We start from the raw sequence: 21,862 nt of genomic DNA on the forward strand, positions 1-21,862 counted from the left end.
CAGATTTACAGATAGTTACTTAGTACATTCAATATGATAAGTATTTTGAGAAAACATAGCCTTCATACATGTCCTTCTTGATTTTTAAGTCATACACTATTTTCTTTTTTTCTGTTATAATTACTACCTATTGATCTATGTACAGGTTCCATAAGAACAAAAGTAAGCATTGGTATTATTGTTGTTACTGATTGCCTTCTAGTTGAGTATGACTCATAGCAACCCTATGAAAAAAGGCCTGAAGTCCTTCTATAACTATCATTATTTATCAAAATTCATAGAGTTTCCAGAGACATGTTATTTAGGAAGTGGATGCCACTCCTGCTTCCAAACCTGTCATAATATGTTATTGTTGCTGTATGCCATTGAGTTCCCTTTGACTTATAGTGACCCTATGTACATTAGCCCTGGACCCTTCCCTGTTCTGACCCAGTCTCACTAATTCTGACACACCAAATTCCTATTGCCGCAATTACTTGATCAATTCACCTCATCCAGGGTCCTCCTGTCCTGCACTGTCTGTCCACCCTCCCACACATGATGTCCTTCTCCAAGGACCAATCTCTCTTGGCCACATACCCAAAGTAAGTGAGGTAGAGCTTCAAAAGCCTAGCCTCCAAGGAGAGACTTGGTTTCACCATCTCCAAGACAGACCTGTTTGTTTTCTTGGCAGTCCATGGTATGTTCAAAACTCTTCTCCAGAACCACAACTCGGAGGCATCTATTCTTCTCAACCTTAGTCAGTGTCCAACTCTCTGAAGCATAACAAGTAATCGAGAAAACCATGGCCTGGATATGGCACACCTTTGTACCTAGACTGACATCATTGCTCTTCAGCACTCTGGAGAGGTCACTGACAGCAGATTTTCTCAATGCAATTCAAGTTTTGATTTCCTGACTTCTGGTGTTAAGAGTGTTGATTGTGGATCCAAGTAAGCTGTAATTGTTAACAACCTCAATCGCTTCTCCATCTAATATGGTGCTACCAATTGGCTCAGTGGTGAGAATCTTTGTCTTCTTGATGTTGAGCTTCATCTATATTGAAGACCACAGTCTTTGACCTTTTGTAGCAAGTGCTTCAGGTCTTCTTCAGTTTCAGCAAGCAAGGTTGTGTCATCTGCATATCGTAGGTTGTTAATGAGTCTTTACCCAATCTTGATGTCACACCCTCCCTCATAAAACCCTGCTTTCAGAATGATCTGTTCTTCACACAGATTGAAAAGGTACAAGGACAACTGATGAATACCAGTTGACATATTTCAGCAAACAGATGCTGCCCTGCATGTACTCACCAAGTTGTGCCAAGAAATCTGTAGGACAACTACTTGGTCGACTGACTGGAAGTGATCAATATTTATTCCCGTTCCAAAAAAGGTGACCTGAGAGAGTGTGGAAATTATTGATAAATATAAGCAATATCACACAGTAGCAAAATCCTGCTGAAGATTATCCAGAAATTCTTGAACAGTTCATTGGCAGAGAACTACCAATACATACAGGCTGAGTTTAGAAGAGGTTGTGGCACTAGGAACATTATTGCCAATGTCATACGGATCTTGGGAGAAAACATAGAGTACCATAAGAATGTCTGTATATGTTTCATTGACTATGCAAAGACATTTGATTGTTTGGATCGCTATAAATTATGGCTGACTTTGAGGAAAATAGGAATCTCAGAAGACTTGATCATGTTTATAGGAAACCTATACTTGGACAAAGAAAAAGTCTTCAGAACAGAGTAAGGAAACAATGCATGGTTTAAAATCAGGGATGCATCTTTTCCCTGTACCTCCAGTACATGCAGTAAGTAAAACAGTGGAGGTCTTTAGTGGATGATATGTAAAATTTTAAGTATGCATAAAGAAGTAATGGAGCTAAATCAGTAGTAGCTGGCTGACAAATAAAACAACAGAATTAGCTGCTTCTTAGAAATCTTAAAGCTTACTCTCATTAAGTGTCAGTAGCATCAAATGTAACACACCATGCAATTTTAACTGGTTTTATGGTGTTAAGGAGTTTTGTTGCTAATCCAAATGCATATGGTACACATTTACCAGCTCATAAGAGGGAGAAAGAAAAGCAATCTTCTCCTATGAAATTTACTGCCTCTGAAAACCTACTGGATGGTCAGTTATGAGTTGACTCAGACTCAACAGTACAAAACAACAAAATAGATCCATTGGTAAAATAATAACAATAATAATAATAATAACCATATTGAACTAAGAAGATCTCTAGTGTTCTTCTCATGCCTCAAGTTTCATTAAAAGTCTTGCTTTTCATTATCTGTTCTACATGATCTTTAAATTCTTTGCAAAGTCCATGCCGTAAGAGTTTCTAATAAAGGGAATTCTTTAGAGAATGTTCTGTAGAGAATGTGGGGATTAATAATGGAGGAATTTACTCCAACTTTTCAGAAGATACAGTGTACCAAAAATATCTAGCTGTTCAAATGTATTCCTCCATTTTATAGCTAAAGATTTGAACATTTCTACAATAAGCTTCTCAGTTTGTAACAAACTTTAATTGTGTACTTTCAAAGCAGTATTGTGTCAAATGTGGTTTATTCAATTATGCCAAAATGCTGTCCATCTTTTCTCAATATCCACATTAACATGGTTTAAAATGCTAGTGCCTAAATTGGAATCTGCATTATCCTAGGCAGGCCATCGAAGTATTCATTATTCATATAGAATTTCAAACATTACTTAATGACTTAGAGATTCTCTAAATTTCCTAGATTTATGAGCAAGTCAAAATGCATTGAATATGCATTTTATTCCCAGTTCATATCACCTACATCATTATTTAAAGTGTCCACATACAGCAATGGAAGCAATTACCAGTCTCACAAGGCTTCAAAATCTGCCCATGTTAGGGCAGGAGAGATTAAAGATAAACACAATTAGTGTTATTGTTTAGGGTGGGGGCGGGCAGAGGAGGCCATTTCCTTTTAAGTCGGCCTGTTGTCTAATTAGGATATATGTTTATGTGTGTTTTAGAGGATTGATGCCTTAATATAATTTTTCTGCTTAAGAATATAATCAATAATATCAAACTACGACTAAAAATAAAACTCAACTTTCCATTTTTGCATTGCTGCTCTAAATGAGAGGGACCAGCCATTAACAAAATTGATGAAGTTAAATGTGTGTCATTGTTCTAAGGGATGTATTCAAGCCTCAGGGAGATTCTGCCTTTGGCATCACTGTAACTTATTATGAACATCATTCAAACAATCACATAATAGGACCTTTATTGTTGGCTCATTAGCATCCAGGCAGTTTTGCAAAGGATGATTCCCTCCTATTCTGCAGGAGACATTTTATTCCCTTTTATCTCCACATATATTTTTATCTGAGAAGATCACTAACAGTAATCAGATGCCAAATACAACATGATCTTTTTTATCTAGATTTCAAAAGAAAACAAAATGACCAGAGCAAAAACTTCTTGCCAATGGAAAAACTTCATTCTAGATTTTGGTACTGTCACATGCTATAGTATATTAATGAGCACGCAGTGCCAATTTCATTGTAATCAGTTTACCAGGCATCCATGGAAACAGCTTCTTTCGCTGACAAAATTACTATACATCTCCAAATTTTGGAAATGAATTCTACACAGATGTACAATCGAAATAGAACAAAGCAGAATAAAGTGTTGGCTATGTTCCATGGAATTAGGGCAGTGGAGACAAATGGTTTGTATACTTTGGCTATCTCCCTAACTCCGCCAGTAAGTTTTATTTTTATCTGAGTTTACTTTTTCCATATATCTAAAAGTTTTCTTAACCATCTACAAGGCAGGCACTATGCTAGGCACTTGGAGAAGCAGCTATGGATGGTTTTCAATCCCTTTCTGCAAAAAGCTTGTAATCTAGTAGTTAAAAATGAAAAAAAGAAACAAAGTGAGTAAAAAGCATACCATATTATATGCTTGAATACAGTATAGGCCAAAATCTAGAAAGGGAATAGAGAATCCTGGGGCAGAGGGTGTATTAATTTAAATCAAATGATGAGGAGAAACTGTACTCAGGAGGTGACATTAGAAAAAAGATCAGAAGGAGGTGAGGAATTAAGTGGATAATTGAAGAGAAAAATGTGAAAAAGAAAGGAAATGGCCATTGCAAAGTGCCTGAGGGGAGATGACTGTAGTATTTTCAGGAACAACAGGAGTGTTCTGCTTGTTGGCAAGCAATGAATGAGGAGGTGATTGTTGGAGGGAAGATGACAGAGCAGGTCAGATCATAGAGAAACTTTGTGAAGGTTTCCTCCTTTAGCCAAAAGGAAAACGGGAGACATAATGGAGCATTTATCAAAAGCATGATAGAATTAACTTTGGCTGCTGTGTAGACAATAGACTGTAGGAGGAAAAGGGGCAGAAGGACACTACTAGGAGCTAATGCTCCAATCCATCCAGTGGTTTGTAAAAATATGATTAACAGTGGAGATGCTAAGAATTGTCCAAGCACTTATATATATAAGAATATAATGTCTAAAGTATGTGCTTTGGGAGTTGATACATTTGTGTGGGAGACAAGTCAACAGATGCCAAGGAAGAAAGGTTTGTTAGTATACTTTTGAAAAAACAGCTTTTGTAATTCCTCTGAAGGACTCATGAGTAATAATCCACTGAATAGTAACTGGTGATCGATTATATATGAGAAAAGGAATAAAAAGTAAGTGGCTGTAATTTGAGTAACTACAGAGTCTTGTAGTTAATATGTCTTGGAGAGGGTGCAGCCAGAGTGCTCTTCGCAGACAACAATGATGAGACTTCATCTCACATACTTTGGACATGTTGCTAGGAGGTGCTATTCCCTTGGAGAGGGGCATGACGCTGGAAAGCATGGATGGTCGGCAAAGAAAAGAAAGACCCTCAACTAGGTGGTCTGAAATGGTGCCTGCCCTAATGGGCTGTAATGTGTCAGCAACTGTGAGGATGGCACAGAATAGGACAGAGTTTGGATCTGTTGTTCTTAGGATCTATGGTCAAACTCAACACAATGATCTCTAGCAAAAACAAGAGGAAGAGAATTTCTAAACTCTGGAGCAGAAGGTGAAATGTTAATGGAGCAGCATTGAGGCATTAAAAAGATTACATATACAGGGCCCTTCAAGAAATCCATGTAGAATTCAGAAAAGGATGCAAAATAAGAGATGTTATGGTTAACCTATATTGAATCTTAACTAAGGTAGAGAACACTAGAAACCTATTTTACTCAGTAACTCCTTGCAGTTGAGTCACAACTGACTTGGAGCTAATCCTATATCAGGTTTTCAGAGACTTTAAATTACAGAGATTTACCTTCTTTGTCCTGTGGAACCACTGGTAAATTCAATCCACACGGATGGTTTGAGTTAAAAGCACAACTGTCTATGAACTGTATTACCAGAGTTCCCTACAATATGTTTACATGTGCTTTATTTACTATGTAAAGTATTTAACTGTTTTGGTCATGAAAAAAAAATGTTTAACACTGAAATGGATGAGAATTCGAGAGTTTAACTGTGCTCTTAGGGAGGGAACCTGTACACAGAACAAGAAGCAATCATTCAGATAGAATAAGGAAACATGCATGTTTTAAAACAAGGAAATTACACAACAGGATTTTGTTTTTTTACCATACTTATGGTATTTTATTATACTATGTTCTGAACAAATAGTCCAAGAAGCTGGATTATATCAAGATAAACATGACATTGGGTTTAGAGATATACGAGTAACACAAACTGAGATAGCACAAGCTTGTTCTCTGAAAGTGGCGAGGATTTGAAGCACTGATGATGATCAAAGACTATCAGGTTTAGTGAGTGTGAATTACACCTGAATATTAAAGTGTTAAATAAAAGCCCTGACACTTTACTAATGAGTAAAATCATAACTAGTAGAGGAAAAGAAATTGAAATGATCAAACTTTTCCTTGAACTTGAATACATTATCAGCACCCGTGGAAACAATAATCCGGAAATAAACAACACATTGCATTAGAAAAATCTTCTGCAAAGAATCCTTTTGAAGTGCTAAAAAGCAATGATTCAACTTTGAAGATTAAGATAAATTGAATACAAGCCATGGTATTTTAATTGTCTCACATGCCTATGAAATTTAAACAATAAAGAAGGAAACTAAAAAAAAAGAACCAGTACCCTCTGCTGCTCTCAGGCCTGGTTCTAATTGTTTTTGGTCAAGCATTTTTCTAAGTGGTATAGCATTGGTATGTCCATTTTTTGTACAGAGGTAACCCATGTTTGCTGTGATGCTAAACGCTGAGACACTGATGTACCAAATGTGATAATGGTTACCCATGGTGGACAGTGTTTGGTGGAGCTCCCCAATTTAAAACAAGCTTGGAAGCAGGAGTGGCATCCACTTTTGGAATAGCTTGCCTCCGGAAACTCTATGAACTTGGAGAAAGGATGAAAGTTATACAAGTGTCCAGGTCTTTCATACGTAGGGTCTCTTTCAGTCATCTACAACTCAACAGCACTTAACAACAACAAAAACAACCACAACCACCCTTGAACTCTGATGTTGAGAAAGACTACTGCATGTACCATGGGCTGCCAAAGAAATAGGCAAATATGCCTCTGACATAGAAGAGTAAGATATGCCTTAGAAGCAAGGACGGCAAGACACTGTTTCACATATTTTGGACATAGTGTCAAGAGAGACCAAGATCTGGAGAAGGACAACTCACTTTGGTAAAGTAAAACTCACTGTCTTTCAAGTTGGTTACAATTCATACTGACCCTTCTTGGGTTCCCAAAGGTGTAAATCTCTGAAGGAGAAGACTGTCCATCTTTCTCTCATATCAAGTGCTGAATTCAAATTACCTACCTTATTGTTTAGCAGTTTGACATTTTATGCTCTTGCCAGTTAAGCACAACACTGAAATGATCAATGCAGTGGACCTTGGGGCCCCTTTTTTTCCCAACAAATCTGGAGATTGGAGACATATACAAGCTACAGATATAAGTTTTATAGGCATTAATAAATTTGAGATAAGTAGGACAATGACCAAAGAGGATAGAATAGATGCCTTTGAGCTGTGGTGCTGGAGAAGAGTGTTGAGAATACCATGGACTGCTAGGAAAACAAACAGATTCATCCTGGAAAGGGTTAAACCGGGTGGCTCCTTGGAGGCAAGGATTCTGAGGCTCCGTCTAACATACTTTGGACATGTTGTGAGGAGAGACCGGTCCTTGGAGAGGGACATCATGCTTGGGAGAGTGGAGGGACGGCGCAGGAGGGGAAGGTCCTCTATGAGGTGGATTGATTCAGTGACTGGGATAATCGGGATGGGAGTGTCAGAGACGGTGCGATTGGCACAGGACAGAGCAGAGTTTAGGGCTGTTGTACATAGGGTCGCTATGAGTCGCAAGCGACTCGATGGCACATAACAGCAACAACAACATATGCTGGGGAAAAATACACACACACACACACATACTGTTTGTATTTATATAATAACATTATGGCAAGTTCGGAAGCAGGAGTGGTATCCACTTCCTAAATAACATGCTTTCGGAAACTCTATAAACTCTGATAAATGTCAATAGTTGTAGAGGAGCATCAGGCCTTTTGTTCATAGGGTTGCTATAAGTCATGTTCGACTTAAAGACATTCATCTTCAGAGTTGATGCCTTTGAGCTGTGGTGCTGGTGAAGAGTATTGAATATACCACGAACTACTAGGAGAACAAACCAGTTCGTTCTGGAGAGGGTGAAGCCAGGCTACTTCTTGGAGAAAAGAATCCTGAAGCTCCATCTGACATACTTTCGACATAGCAGGGACCAGTCCTTGATGAGGGATGTAATGCTTGGGAGGGTGGAGGAACAGTGCAGGAGAGGAAGAGCCTTGATGAGGTGAATTTATTCTATCACTGGGATAATGAGGATAGGCGTATTGGGGACAATAAGATTGACAAGGGAAACAGAAAGGTTTAGGGCTATTGTACTTAGGGCCACTATGTGTTGCAAGTGACTTGACAGCACATAACAACAACAACAACAACTATAATTTGAGGACATTAGACTGGATGAAGATAACAAGAGAGGGAGGTGAATATGATACCAAAAAGAGAGAATAAGGAATAATACTTCAAAAAGGCTGAGTTTGTTTAGCTTCCTTTTTGGTCCTTTCCTTGAGCAAGAGAGTAGCGGCTGTCACCTGGTGGACAAGGATGTTCAGCAGTCCTATGTGGACCAGCAGCATTCTTTTTTTTTTTTGAGCTTCTCCTTGGAAAGATAACACTGGTAATGGTAAGACTTGGGAATGCTAGTAAGACTCAAACATCAAAGATAATCTAAAGAGAGCTTCCTGAAGATATAGTTTCCTCTGTTGAATTTCCTAAAATTGCCCTTGTTGTTGATAAATACCATCGAATTGCTTGCGTATCCTAGCAGCCCTATGTACAACAGCCCTAAACCCTGCTCTGTCCTGTGCCAATAGCATTGTCTCTGACACACCCATCCTGATTACACCAGTCACTGAATCAATCCACCTCATAGAGGGTCTTCCCCTCCTGCACTCTCCCTCCACTCTCCCAAGCATGATGTCCCTCTCCAAGGACCAGTCCCTCTTTACAACATGTTCAAAGTTTGTTAGACAGAGCCTCAGAATCCTTGTCTCCAAGGAGCCGCCCAGTTTAACCCTTTCCAGGATGAATCTGTTTATTTTCCTAGCAGTCCATGGTACCCTCAATACTCTTCTCTAGCACCACAGCTCAAAGGCATCAATTCTCCTTCTATCCTCCTTAATAATTGTAGAACTTTCTGATGCATAACAAATGATAGCAAAGACCATGGACTGTATCTGACGCACCCTAGACTCCAGAGAGACACCATTGCTCTTCAGTACTTTGGGGAGGTCCCTAACAGCAGACTTTCCCATGGCAATGTGCCTTTTGATTTCCTGGCTGCTGGTGCCAAGAGTGTTGACTGTGGAACCAAGCAAACTAAAGCTGTGAACAATCTCAATCTCTTCACCATCCATCCTGATGCTGCCAATTGGTCCAGTGGTGAGAATCTTCATCTTCTTGACATTGAGCCTCAATCCATATGGGAGGCTGCAGTCCCTGACCCTCTGCACCAAGCACCTCAGATCCTCCTCAGTTTCAGCAAGCAGGGTTGTGTCATCTGCATAACGCAGATTGTTGATAGATCTTCCACAAATCTTGACCCCACATTTCTCCTCATAGAGCCCAGCCTCCCGGACAATCTGTTCTGCGTACAGGTTGAAAAGGTCTGGAGATAGGATGCATTCCTGGGGTACGCCCTTCCCAATGTTGAACCATGCAGCATTTCCTTGCTCTGTTCTGATGACTGCCTCTTGGTCCAAGTATAGGTTTCTCATTAGTACAATCAAGTGTTCTGGGATTCCCAAAAAATCGCCCTTAGAGAAGAAAATTTTGAAGTAATCTTCCTTGACATGGGAGGTGGAAGAGAAGCCAGGGCATCCAGAAGAATTCCTATGCTGAATTCTACAAAGTATTTGTTGTGGAGTCCAGATAAAAAGAAAATTAAAGAGACAAAAGATGCGATGAAGAGAATACTGTGCTATCCCAGGATTTTTGGTCTTGACAGAGAAGAAAGGGAATTTAGAAGAAACTCATGTGATTGAATGTCTTTCTCTAGAAAATCTAGTTAATGAATCAATGTGCCTATGTCAGAATCAAATACAACAGTCTTCTTTTTGTGTACTATCGAGTTAGGAGCAACTCACAGATCTCATGAGACCCTATTGCAGCTGAATTAAAACTGTATGTCTTTAGGGTTAAAGATCAATTCCTTACCACTAGGCCATCAGAACAGTCTAAGAGTACAGAAAAATACTGCCAGTTCCGTTAAACACAGGCTTGTAGTAGCTGCTATACATCATTACAGAATACTTTGATATCTTAAATGAATGTATCCCAAAAAGAACAGAAATTCCTACTATTGTAAAGCAAGAGAAAAGTGTGAAAATTATGAGAAGAGAGAGAACAAAATCAGCCTAATGGAAACAGTAGTCTGCCTGAGTTGGACCTAAAGTCAATTATTGTTAATCCTTTCCAGTCAGTAGTATCTGTGACCATTCAGAATGAGGACAGAGGGGAATAATACAAACAAAAACAAAAACCCAGATTATGAAAAAGAGACAAAGAGGCAAAAGATGGAGACAAACAGCAGTGGTTGCTACTTGAAATATAACATGAAGCATGAACAAATAGAGATCAGTTACAGTAACAAAGGAAAACAAAACAAAACAAAATAAAAAAGCTTAGAATTGTAGAACATTATGTTGTTGTTGTTAAGTGCCATCGAGTAGCAGGCAACTCATAGCAACCCTATGAAGGACAGTCCTCGACATAGAACATTATAGGTATGATTAATACTACATTTGGAGGTTGAAGATGAGATAGACCAGGAATCTTCAGAAGCAAGTTAACAGTAAAAAAGCAATTTAAAAACTGATAATGGAAAGGAGTCACTTGATAGAATCAGTTGTTTCAGACGGTTCCTCTCCTGGGACTATAACACCAATCTCTCCTCCTCTTGTTAGAGAACTTTGAAAGTCACTAGACCTCCAAAACTCAAGGTGAAACACATCACAATACTTAATATGTGAAGCTGCTGCCTTCCTTGGTGTAACAGCAAAGGATCAGCAGTTAAGCCAATGATGTGATCTCATAACCAAGCTCCCATTATATAAGCAAGATGAAGTGGAGGGCTTTCTTTCTCAAGGAAGTAAAATCATGAGCCTTAATGACTGGCAGGCAACTAGAGTGATTTCAGTCAGATTACCAACCATATGCCTAAATGAAAGGATGTTTATTTAGTCATGTTTTTCTTGACAATTTGATGGGAAGAGAGAGGAGGTGAAGAAAATGGAAAAGATCTGGTGGGGATCTGAAAAGACAGAGTAATGATGGACGTAGTCCAATGCTGAGTAATTTTATAAAACATAATGCATGGGAGGGAGCTTGGGTAGCCTAGTGGTAAGAAGCTGTGCTGCAATCCCAAAGGCACTAGGTTGGAATTCACCAGATGTTCAGCTGCAGAAGGCGGGGCAATCTCCTCTGGTGCTAGTCAGATCTGATTTAGTGGTACACAATAACAACAACAACAACAACACCACCACCACATAATGAACAGGAATGATTGTTTGAAACATAATGTGAATGAAGAATAGTGTGACGGACAATGTAACTTTGTAAACAAACCAATATAAAATAAAAAAAAGAAAAAGAAAGGAGATAAAAATAACCAATATATGAGATAATTCATAGAATCAAGCTATGAAAATGTAGTGTTGACCCTTTTTTTTACACATCCCACTCATGACAAATTCCTGTAGGAAAATCTCTTCAGAAAGGAGTTGATGTACTCTATTTATGCTTAGATATTTATTTTGATAGCTCATAATGTCTAAATGTTAGGCCCCCTTTTGGTCTAAATGTTAGACCCCCTTTTGGTAAGATAAAGGTTCAATTAAGAGTAACTGGTGTCCTAATGGTAATATATTGTGCTGCAATCCCAAAGACACTTGGTTCAAATCCACCTGCTGCTCTGCAGGATAAGGATGGGAAATCTCCTCCTCTGTGATTACTTGCCTCTTGCAATCCACTGGATGGTTAGCTACGGATCAGATCACACTAGACTGTACACAACAACAGCAATAACTTGGGCATTTATTAACCTAACATTTTGACTCTTTGTTTAAAAGTTTTAATTGCTATGATATTGATGACATGCTTTTCTATAGATGCTTTAAACAAAATTATGTCTTACAAAATAATTGATTACAAAACAGCTCAAAAGCTGTTAACTATATGAACAGAATAGATTTATGTATAATAGTATTATTTTTGAAATATGCATACTAATTTGACCTAATTCTATAGTAGTTGGTTCTTAGGTAAAATATTTTATAATATTTATTTATTATGTTAATTGAAATCATTACTCATGGAAAAAGATCAATTATTTCTTATGTTGTTAAACTGTTTTGAGGATTTTATGGTTTGTTTCATGAAATGCAAAAGATTTGAAATAATATTTTTTTTAAAAAATGGTTTCATTGAAATGATTCATTAAAGTAGAAGAAAACTAGAGAGTTGAAAACCCTGTGACTACCTTTCCAGGAGTGGTTAGGAAGAGAAGAAAAGATCCAAAGTTTTAGAATCCCAGATGAAACTTATTTTGTGTTTGTAATAAATCTGTAATTATTTTAAAACTTGAATGAGAAATATTCTCATATTATAAAAATGTCCACATCTCTAACAGCTAAACACCTGTAACATCTAAATAAAATTTAATAATTTTTTCAAAAGACCAAATGATTCAATTCTATCAAATTTACCATATACTAATTTTAGAAATATGCCTTAAAATAATTATTATTTTATAAATGTTTTTAAAAGCAGAAGTTTACTGACTCCTCGATAAAATAGATTATGAACTTTCATTTGGCTTACAAACTTAACACAGCTCAGTAATTCGTATCTTTAAAAAAATGGGTAAAAAATAACCTAGTATAGATAGTGATGCTATTATATTAAATCACAGAGATTCCCTTCGCCCCCTTTTTATTTTGCTATTTTTTTAAGTAAAGGCAAATTCAACCTGAAAGCTTATATAAGATTTAGAAGAGATAAACAGCATTTGAAGCTCTTTTAAAATGGGATTTTTTTTCTTCAACGCAAATATATATGTTTGTCGCTTTTTGTGTGTACAGAAGACTCAAAAGATAAAAGACACAACTTTAAAACAGTCCTGTAAAGTGTTCTTAGTTAGTAGTCTATAGTAAAAAAAGATTTCCCCCTCTCCCTTACCATATAACTACTAATTTGGTTTCATGTTATAGTCATAGATGAATCCTAAAAACTGCATGTGCCATTTGTGCATAATATCAGAAGTTTAGGACAATTCCGATCATCTGTCATTGCACATTGTCGTCTCAGCTGGGCAACCCTGGCAATATTGCAGCAGGCTATTGTTTATTGAGAAAGCTAATATTAGGAGGAGATGTGATAAGAATGCCTTTTAAAAAACTAATTGAATGCTATCTGGTTTTTGGCAATAGCATCCTGTATCTCTCTGTAGTTTATCGCTTTAGAGTCCTTTATTCAGTCTTTTTATAAAACTCCATTATTTAAAAATTGAGGGCAGAGCGATGGCATGTAAGACATTTTATGTATGCGTCTGATACTCAGAGATAACCCTTTCTCCTCTACTGCTCCACAAATGCTACATTATTGAAAAACAAGGAAAAATCTGCCTAAAACATTAAGATGTGAGACGTAGCCTATGATTCATTTCAAACACCCCCCAAAATTATTATTTTAACTTTTTTAAAGTTGGTATGCACATAATTATAATTATAAATGAGAAGAATGGAATTCCAGAAGACTTGATTATGCTCACTCAAAACCTATGCTTGGACCAGGGAGCAGTCATCAGAAAAGACCAAGGAAACACTGCATGGTTCAAAACCAAGAAAGGACTGTATCAAGGATGCATCCTGTCTTCATTCTTTTTCTATCTATATGCTTACTAGATCATTTGAGAAGCTGGACTTTGTGACGAGGAGTGTAGTATTAGGATTGGAGGAAGACTCATCAACAACCTGTTATGCAGATAATACAACCTTGCTTGCTGAACCTGAGGAGAACCTGAGATATTTGCTGCAAAAGGTCAAAGACTGTAGTCCTCAATATGGATTGAAGACAGTGATAATCATGACTAGGACAACTGGCAGTACCATGTTGGATACCGAAGAGATTGAGGTTGTTAACAATTTCAACTTGCTCAACTCCACAATCAACATTCTTGCCACCAACAGTCAGGAAATCAAAACAACAAAGTGCATTGGGGAAGTCTGCTGTCAGAGACCTTTGCAGAATGCTAAAGAGCAAAATGTCAGTCTAGAGACTAAGTTGCACCTGATCCAGGCAACAGCCTTCCTAATTACTTCCTATACATCACAGAGCTGGTCAATGACTAAGGAAAACAGAAGAAGAATCAATGTCTTCGACCTGTGGTGCTGGAGAAGAGTATGAACTGCCAGGAAAACAAATAAATCTATCTCAAAGAGGGTGAAACCAAGTTACTCCTTTGAGGCAAGTATTTTGAACTTCCTTACACATACTTTGGCCATGTGGCCAGGAGGGATAAGTCCTTAGAGAAGGACATCATGCTTTGAAGGAGAGAAGGACAGTGCTACAGGAGAGAAAGACCCTCTGTGAGATAGAATGATACAGTATAGAATGATACAGTAACTGGGGCAATGGGATTGGGTGTGTTGGAGTCAGTGAGCCTGTCTCTGGATAGAGCAGAGTTTAGAGCTATTGTATAATACATAACAACAATAACATAATTAATGATATACATTTTGTTTCATTCATACACATAGTGGAATATGTATATGTGTGTATGTTTCACACTTTCTTTCATGTTTCATACAATCGTTGCCACACACTGTTTTATAAATTTAGTCATCTTTGAATTATAACCACCATTGGACCATCAGTTAGATTTCCAGCAGAAACTTTTGTTTCATTCATACACATAGTGGAATATGTATATGTGTGTATGTTTCACAATTTCATACAATCGTTTCCACACACTGTGTTTTATAAACTTAATCACCTTTGCATCATACCCACCATTGAACCATCATTTAGATTTCCAGCAGAATCTTTCCCATTCCCTTTATCAACTCACTCCATCCACCAAATTATGTGACCCTATTATTTCCTCCTACCCTTCATTATCCTTCTGCTCCCACTCTTCCACATCCCAAACTCCCATACACGTTTTACTAGTTATCCTATTTTTACAATAATGCCGTATTTGCCTTTATGAGACTGAGTTAATTCATTCAGCAAAATATTCTCCAGTCTTTTCCAAAATATGTAGTATTTTTCGAAATTGTTGCTCATGAGTGCTGTGTACTATTCCATCATGCGAATATACCACAATTCCTCAATCCATTTAGCTGCAGTTGGACATTTGGACATGTTCTTGCAATTGTGAATAATGCTGCTATAAACATTGATGTACAAATTCTCCTTGGAGTAACTCCTAGCAGTGAAATAGCTATGTTATATGGAGTTTCTATGTTCAGTTTTTTTGAGGAACCACCTATCTACCTTCCAGAGTGGTTGTGCCATTTTAAAATTCCACCAACAGTGTTTGAAAATTCCAATCTCTGCTATCTCCGTAACATTCATTACTTGCTGTCCTGTTAAACTTTGCGACTGCTACTGGGGTGACATGGTTTCTCATTGTGGTTTTGATTTGCATCTCTCTTATTGTAATTGAGTTTGAGCATTTTGTCATGTGTTGGTTTGCCATCTGAATGTATTCCTCTGTGAAAATGTTTCTGTGTATTTTGTCCATTTTAATATTAGGTTACCAGTCTTTTTTACTGTGGACGCCCTGTGGTATTCTGCAACATTTTCTTATGAGATCCAAAAGTTTAAAGATATGCCAGATTCTTCCCCCACCCCCCAAGTTAGTAGGTTTTGTGCTCACCCTATTGGAAAACATTTTCAATGCACACAGGGATTTAATCTTTAGGTCTCTTTCATAAGGAAAAATTTTTTTTAAATGTGAAATAAAATTGTAAGATAAAAAAACAAGCGTAAGATCAGAAGATTTTGATCAGATCAAGTCTTTTAAAATGTTTTCCAGCTGTAATTATAGAGTAATTACAAAATACACAAAGAGGATAGATAGGTGAAGAAACAATTGACAAAGAATATCTAGAAAAATATGGAAATAACTACCTAGCTATTTTAATAAAAAAGCAGGTGTTCAGAAGGAAGATGAGAAATCACCAGTGTAATTTACAGTCTTGGAAACCCAGTGGAGAGCCAATCATTGCTTAATTCTGACTAAAAAGCAATGAAGTACTCTTGTTTGATATTTTTTGCTATTTTGGAGTGTTTTGATTGTATAATTCTCTCAAGTTTTAGTTGCATTTGTAAGTTAAATAATAAATTATAAAATTATTAAAAATAAAACACCTAAATAATCCATTTTCTCCTGTTAAGATAAAATACTATAATTATTTTTAGTTTTGCTATCTGCTGTCAGGGACCTCTTCAGAATACTGAAAAGCAACAACAACAGTCTGGAAACTAAGGTGCACGTGATCCAGACCATAATCTTCGCAATTACTTACTATGTGCCCGAAAGCTGGAAAATGACTAAGGATGATAAAAGGAGAATGAATTGATGCCTTTGATCTGTAGTGCAGGGAAGAGTATTGAATATAACATAGGCTGCAAGGAGAACAAACAGGTTCATCCCAGAGAAGGTGAAACTAGCTTCTTCTTGAAGACAAGGATTCTGAGGCTTTATCTGACATACTTTAGGAATATTGCAGGGAGGGACCAGTCCTTGAAGAGGGACACCATGCTTGAAAGGGTGGAGGGACAGTGCAAGAGAGGAAGACCCTCTATGAGATGGATTGATTCAGTTAGTGGGATAATGGGGTACGTGTGTCAAAGACAATAATGTTGGCACAGTATATAGCAAGTTTCAGGGCTGTTGTACATAGGATCATTATGAGTCACCAGTGCCTTGGCAGCATAGAACAACAACAACATGCTGTTCTCATGTGGCCTCAAGTCTCAACCTACTCATAGCTAACCCTCTTACTGGTCTTCAGATGCAGTATATTCCATCGGAGGAGACTGCCCCTCTTTCTTCTGTGGCGCAGCTGGTGTGTATGAGTTCATGTCTTGGATTGTAATCTCACCTTCTTACCACTAGACCACCAAAGTACTCTAGATATTTGTTAGGTTTTTTTTTTAATTGTGTGTGTGTGTGAGTGTGTGTGTGTGTGTACCATCAAATCAGATCTGACTGGTACAGGAGGAGATTGTTCCTCCTTTTCCTGGCAGAGCATCTGGTGGATTCGAACCGTCTGCCTCTGGGATTGTAGTTGTGATATTTGTTAGTTTTATCAAATGACTGTTGTCATTGCTGTGTACTATTGAGTCAGAACTGAATCATAGCTGACCCTCTAATGGTTTTCAGAGCCAGTAAATAACACCAGAGAGAGTGCCCATTTTGTCCTGTAGAGTAGCTGGTGAATTCAAAACCTATGCCTTCAAGTTGATTGCACAGCTCCTTATTGTTATACCACCAGAGCTCCCTTATATTGATTATTATTTAATGATTATTAAAAGTAATCTTATATAAAAACATGAAAGTCTACTTCGTAACTACTAACTATAGATCATTATTTCTAACTTGAGGTTAGAACAACATGAAATGAGAGGAAGATTCACTGAGTTAAACTGCCATGTACAAGGAAAACACAATGAAATAGCAAGCAAAATAGCAATGGGAATTATCTTTTCATATTTTAAAAAGATCTGGACAGAAACCGAAGTATAAAAAAATTCTGATTTTTGGGTTTTTTTTTTTACTGAAATGTACTAACCAAATTAACGTTCAAACCAACATTTAAACTATTTTGATAGCACAGAACTTTATTTAATATTCGTTTGTGTGCAAATGTTTTGCAATTGCTGTTCGGATTCAAACAAGTAACAGCTACATTAGGTTGTAGTGGTGTGAACTTTCTTCTTTGTAACACACTTCAAAACTTTGGCCATGGCATCCTTGGGCACAGTTCTTCATCTCTCTCCTCCTCCCTTCCTTCTGTAGTTGAAAAAAAAGTGAGAGCAGAAGTATCAGATGGCCTGTAGGCGCCCATCTATGTAGTAGCACAAATACCAGCTGAACGTATTTTTGGTCAGGTACAAAGAAACAAATGGTTGTTGGTTTTCCCAAATGTTGTTTACCGTTCTGATAGTCTTCCCAACAACACTCATGTATAAATATGTATGGTATTTATTTTAGTGTGCAGCTGAGTATAAATGAAGCAAGGTGTTCTAGTACCAATATTTAGTCTTTGATATGAAAGTATCAAGCTTTTTAACCGAATAGATTTAGGACTTGTAGGCTAAAATTTGTTAGGAATATTCTAAAAGATAAGATAAAAGATTCTGTGATGCTCAATATACTTAACACTGTAGAATTCTGGAAGTGGCAAGAGGCTTGGTGAGATCTTGATCTCTGATTTTTTACACATGTTTCTTGAAGACATTTATATTTTCTAGGTAGTATTCTGTCTGCATCAAGTACAGATCCTAACTTCTTAATACTAAAGACAAGAGCAGGGTTAAGTTAACAACAACAGCATCCACAGATGCAGTAATATCAATGGTGAGGTGTAGAAAGTGGAAAACTAGCTGGCATTTGTAGGGCTAGGATCTACTTCTTGGTTTAAATAACCTGAGTTGAGAAGAGATTAAAGAGTTGATTGAAAAGTAAGTAATAAATGGAAACAAGGGAAAAAGGAAATAATGTAATTTTTGTTTAAAAATCTAACTCATTGTCATAAAAGCTGTGACTAACTCGTAGCTTACCTTCCAGCAGTTTTTCAGAGGCTGTAAATGGTTTAGGAGGTGATTGTCTAATTTTCTCCTATGAAGCTGTAAGTGGATTCAAACCACTGGAGATGGGCTGCCTTTGGATTAGCAGCATGATTCCCTATGTCCTATGCTCCTAGAATTCCAGGTCAGTCAGATTTTAATTTTAAATGTTATGAAAATAAATAAAAATCTGAGCACTCACTTTTTATTTTGTTTCATTATTCTTTCTATTCCTAAATATAAATAATATGCTAAACTACACTTTCAAGGGCCTTTCTTTCCTATCAAGAATAGTTTTGCAATAGTGCATGTACAGGGTTACAAAGGAAAGTAGGATGAAGTAACAAAGATAGATTGAAATGCATAAAGAGCCAAAACTATTAGATACAGCATCACAGTCTCTGAAAGGCATCAGGTGCAAGGACTTCTGTCTGGTAGCGGTAATGCAATTCAGACAATAAATACTTTATCAGTGAGGAAGGCTCAGTTTGGTAAATAGAAAACACACTTGAGCTGTTAAAGAAGAAACGCATTAAATACAATTATTTAAGTACTTTTAAACATTTTTGGAGGGATGAAGGGATGAATTATATGTTAAGCCTCCAAGACTGACTTTCAGAGCAATGAAGATCTGACTTATTATAGAAGTGACTATCTTGTAGACTATCCTGATCCATTAGATTAAAGACATACATCATTAATTGATTCAGAACACAGGAAGTCAAACGAGGAAGCTGATGCTACTGTAGTTGGTGTTAGATGCCCTCAAGTCCAATACAATTCATACAGACCCTATGAACAACACATCTGAACCATTTCCTATTCTGTGTCTCATCATCTCAGGCACACTGGAGGCCCTTGCTTCAATCCTGTGTCAATCTACCTTGTTGAGGATCTTCCTATCTTTTGTCATCCCTCCACTTTTCCAAGCATGATGTCCTTCTCCACGGAATAGCCTTTCCTAGGAAGAGCCCCTCCTACCAACATGCTCCAAAGTATTGAGGAATAATGATGGCAATTTGAAGACAAAGGTAAGCTTGATTCAGGCCATAGTCTTCAATCACTTACTGTGCATCTAAAAGCTGAACAATGACTAAGGATGATAAAAGAAGAGATAATACCTTTGAATTGTATGTTGGAGAAAAGTTCTTGATATACATGTGCTGCTAAGAGAACAAACATGTTCTTTTGCTAAGAGAATGTTATTTCTCCTAGAGGTTATTTCTTATTCATCTCCAACAATATAGCTCAAAGGTATCAATTCTTCTTCTGTAATCCTTATTTATTTTCAAGCTCTCAGATGAATACTAAGTGGCTGAAAAGACCATGGCTTGAGTTAGGCTCACCTTAGTCCTCAAACTGACAACATTCTTCCTCAATAATTTTGAGAGGTCCTTGACTGCATAATTTCCAAGTCTCTTGATCTGATTTCTAATACCAAGTGTGTTGAGTATGGAATTAAGTAAGATAAAGTCATTGACAATTTCAATCTTTTCTCCATCTATCATGATGTTGTCTGTTGGTCCAATGGTGAGAATTTTTGTTTTCTTGATTTTGAGATGCAATTAATATTGAAGACTGCAGTGTTTAACTTTTTAAAGCAAGTGCTTCAAGTCCTCATCACTTTCAGTAAGTAAAATTGTGTAATTTGCATAACAAAATTGCAGTGTTAGCTTAAAAGTTGGCTTTTCTAGACATTACATTAACCCCCTCATGTCTCCTGCTATCTTAATTATAGACACATGGTCTAGCAAATAATCAACAACTGTGGGACTAGGATAAAAAAGAGATTTGAGGGACATTGAGCAAGACCTGGGTGAGAGCTAAACTGGAGCTAGACCCTGATGAGAGTAAGACCTTGGTGGCGAGGTCAAGATGACCATGGTGGAGAGAGTGTGGCATTGCTGTGGAAACACTGGCAAGGTGTAACTTGAGCCTTTTTGATTTGTGTTGGCCACAGTTAATGGTTTTGTTTGCCACATGCTTGAAGGAGAAAGTGACTAATTTTGAAGCGAATCTTGCTGGATGATTGAGGAAACCAAAGGCTTCTTGAATTTGTGTTGCTGAACTGAAATAAAGACTTTTACTAACTAGGGAATTGTGTTTTGCTATATGGTTTGGGACTACTGGACTAAACCTGGACTTACATTGTGAAACATTCTTTGCCTCTTCCATTCCTCAAACTATTTCCCTAATAAACCCAATTCTTGGTACCACAACTGTAATTAAAATCTGTGAGACAACAATGAATACCAAACTCCAGTGATTGGCAGAAAGAGGTGCAGGATCATGGGGTATGGTGTGTCTTGCCTAGCAGCTGTCTGCTTGCTACTCTGAATATTATTGATGGCAGTAGTTCTGTTTTATGAAGCAGGTATAAGTCAAATTCAGCCATCCCCACATTACATCTGCTCCTTTTATAGAACGTTTAATGTTGCTGTTGTTTTTTCAGATATTTTTTGTTCTCTTAGTTCTTACACTTTTACATGACTTATCTCTCCCCTACCAAAGAAAAACAGGACTAAAGCAGTCTCAATCAAGTCAATTCTAAATCATATCAGACCATGAGTTGCATAGTCCAACAGAGTTCAACAGTTTTGTTGACTGTGATATTTCAGAAGCAAAAACCCCCACCATATCCTTTTCCCAAGATGTATCTGAGTAGGTTCAAACCACCAAAATGACAGTAGCTAATTACTTAATCAATTTCACCACTTATGGTTAGCTTAAATCTGGAGGATTCAAACAATCTAGACAACAGTCTTTGGAGCTCCGAAGCAAAACAAACATAAAATCATTTGACCTTGTCTGTTAGCAAAAAAGAAAAAAAGTACATCAAGAACAAAAAGAAAGTTACTACTTCACTTCTGCTCTCCAAATATGTAAATGTTTTTATGAGTTGGAATTTATTTGATGGCACACAACAGCAATAATATACAGTTTACTGAGTATTTGGTGTTTCATTTTTTATCTCCCATTTGGTTCATATCTTGAAAAATGATAGAGAACAATCAATCCACAATATCCATCATAGAGGCAAAGTAAATGACCAGGAAATGTTTATAAATCCTTACGCAATTATTTGATATTTTAATTTTAGTATTATGATTATAATGTGTAATGAAACATGTTTGTGTAAAGTGTCTGTATGTATCTGAATTAAAGATATATGCAGGCAACTTATATTTGGATGTAAGACAAAAAAATATGGAGTCTAGATAAAGTAAAATCCTAATCTTGACATTTATTAAATAATGATTTAATTCATTGTTTAACTATTCTGAACCTGAATTTTTTCATCACCTAAGAACGAGTGTCCCTGAGCCTTGCCTAGGATTTAAGTTTGCTCAAAAGCCTTAGCTTATCGTAGGAGTATACAATGAGGGTTGCAGAGTGGATTATATTTGGGGGTAGGGGGTG

The sequence above is a fragment of the Elephantulus edwardii genome, unplaced genomic scaffold (assembly GCF_000299155.1).
Source record: "Elephantulus edwardii isolate Elephantulus edwardi_28Jun2011 unplaced genomic scaffold, EleEdw1.0 scaffold00053, whole genome shotgun sequence".
NCBI lineage: Eukaryota > Metazoa > Chordata > Mammalia > Macroscelidea > Macroscelididae > Elephantulus > Elephantulus edwardii.